This window comes from Sciurus carolinensis, chromosome 4, assembly GCF_902686445.1.
Source record: "Sciurus carolinensis chromosome 4, mSciCar1.2, whole genome shotgun sequence".
Taxonomy (NCBI): Eukaryota; Metazoa; Chordata; class Mammalia; order Rodentia; family Sciuridae; genus Sciurus; species Sciurus carolinensis.
Genome location: NC_062216.1, coordinates 18,169,405 through 18,172,380, shown reverse-complemented (window position 1 = coordinate 18,172,380; position 2,976 = coordinate 18,169,405).

The following is a 2,976-nucleotide window of genomic DNA, read 5'->3' as shown; positions in this document are numbered from 1 at the left end:
TTTTTCTTGAGTATGGATACATATATTTCAGGCAGGGATACTGTGATTGACCCCCAGGGTGCTCAGCAACTGCACCACATCCCCAACCCCTTTTATTTTTTATTATAAGACAGGGTCTTGCTAAGTTGCTTAGGACCTTGCTAGGTTGCTGAAGCTGGCTTTTAACTTGCGATCCTCCTGCCTCAGCCTCCCAAATCACTGGGATTACAGGCCTGGGCCACCATGCCTGGTTCCAATATATGTTTATTGAGCAAACTGGCAATATTTTGATCACTTCTTAGTAGGATACGTTTTAGGCACAAAGTGATTTCCAAAATAGAAATACAAATCCAGAAAATAGATTATCCTTACCCTCACATTAAAAATAAAAGCCCAACTGGGCGCAGTAGTGCATGCCTGTAATCCCAGTGGATCGGGAGGCAGAAGCAGGAGGATGGCGAGTTCAAAGCCAGCCTCAGCAACAGCAAGGCACTAAGCAACTCAGTGAGACCCTATCTCTAAATAAAATGCAAAATAGGGCTAGGGTTGTGGCTCAGTGGTCAAGTGCCCCTGAGTTCAATCCCTGCTATCCTCCCCAAATAAATAAATAAATAAAATAAAATATAAACCCAAAGGATCATAATATATAAAATAATGTTTCTCTTCCCACTGGATGCAAACTGTTCATTTCTTCTTTCATTTACAACATTAAAACTGTGAAAGGTCAGCTTTAATAAGCCACTAAAAAATTGCCAGAATATTTGCCGTATGTCATCACTGGTACGCATAACAAAAACGTGTGGGTGATGAAAATCATAAGTGCTCTGTGCTTATAAGAACATTTGTTGCCAAGTTCTAAGTTACAGATGATTTTGCTTTAAATTCATGTCCAATCGACTCCCAGTCTCTGCTGCTTACACACGAAAAGCATATGAACTATTTGTAGCTTGCATGTGTTCACGAAGGTAGCGAGTGGAAACAGGCTCTTTGTTCCAGGTGGAGATTTCTACCGATAAAACTTCAAGATATAAATGGCTAGGCTCTGACATCATGGCAGAAGCTTCGTTTCCAGGCAACACAGAATCTGGCTATACTATTTTCACCATCGCCACAGCACGCTGGGGGAGAGCCCTGGGAGTCGAGATGTGACTGGCACCTCCTAAGAGGTGGCGGTAAATGGTGTTTAAGCACAGCAAGGGACTGGATCAGCTGATGGCCAACAGTGGAAATGACTTTCCTTCTTGAGATTGCGCGACACCAAGGTTTCTGCCGGCTTTGCTGGCCCTGTGCCTTTCCCCTCAGCCTCTCAGGAGTTTCCTGGAGGGAAGAAGGTACAGGTGCAGAGTTGCACATACTTCAGCACTGTGCCTGGGCTTCCAGGTGACCAGAAGTAAGAGCGAATTAGGATTTATTCTGTGTTTCTACAGATATGTCTCATTGGGGTATCGAGATATTGAGAAGTGACCCCCCCCCACACACACCTTGGAAATATTTCATGGAAGAAGGAAATAGGGAATGTGGGGTAGGAGCAGTCAGAGGATTCTGGATGGAAAAATGAAGAGCTGGGTCTTATATGGTCACATATTATTTAACAATAGGGACTCAGTCTGAGAAATGCATGGTTGGGTGATTCTGTGCCTATGGAACTTCACAGGGTGCACTTACACAGACTCAGATGATATAGCCTACCTCCACCTAGCTACGTGGTAGAGCCCTGATCATGGATGTAGTCCAGTGACCAAACTATTATTATGTGCATGACTGTAGCATGGGTGTTTTAGTCAGCTATTTTGCTGCTGCGACTAAATGACCCAACCAGCACAACTATAAAGGAGGAAAGGTTTATTTGAGGGCTCACGGTTTCAGAGGCTTAATCCATAGAAGGCCAGCTCCATTCCTCAGGGCTCAAGGTGAAGCTGAACCTCATGGCGGAAGAAGGTGGTGGAGGGAAGCAGCTCACATCGCAGTGACCAGGAAGCAGAGAGAGAGAATGTGTCTCCACTCTCCATATACAAAATATATACCCCAAAGCCACACCCCAATTCCAATCTCCTCCAGCCACACCCTACCAGTTTAGTTACCACTTAATTAATCCTTACCAGGGGATTAAATCACCGATTGAGTTAAGACTCTCACAATCCAATCATTTCTCCTCTGAACCTTCTTGCATTGTCTCACATGTGAGCTTTTGGGGGACACCTCACATCTAAACCATAACAATAGGGAACCAAAATAAGGATGTGGATCAACGGGAGACAGAGAAGTGCTTGTCTCTGGAGGTACTCTGGGGGGCTTTGCTACCATTGGATTGAGTTATGCCCACATGGAGTCCTTCCCCCTCACTGGTGACTGATATTCACTGGGCCTTTGCCGTGTGTGAGGCTCTGTGCTCACTCTTCCATCATAATTTCAGCTGTCTTCACAGTCAGCATTAAGTAACGTCATGTCACACAACAAGGTCATACAGGAAGTGGTTGCTCAGGGATTCAGCACAGGTGAGCCTGATCCCAGAGCCCACGCCCTTTCCCAGCCCTCTGCTGGGGACACCTCCCCTCAGTCAGGTAGCATTCCTGCAGTTCCCGGATATGTGTGCTTCTTCTCAAGGATGCCAGTCACATTTCCCAGGGCGGAGACTGTCATCTCAGTGGCCTCTGCCTCCTCAGTGATGAGAGAAGTCAGAAAGTGCTCAGTGAATATGTGAGCTGAATTCTGTAGAGAGGAAGAACGCATTAGAATGTGGCGCCCGCCAGAGTCAGGGCAGCCAGGCGGAGGGTGCAGGGCAGACGGCAGCAGAGGGAAGCAGACAGGAGTGTGCAAATAGGTGCAATGATTCCAGAACACGGGATCTCACAGGCTGAGACAGGCCGGAGAAAGCCCCTTTGTTCTGACTTCTCTGAACCCTGCGTATCCTTTTCTCTTTTTTTGAATTGATTTTTATTTTTAATTACAGATTGACAAATGATGGTTGAAAAATATTTCTGGGGCACAAAATGATGT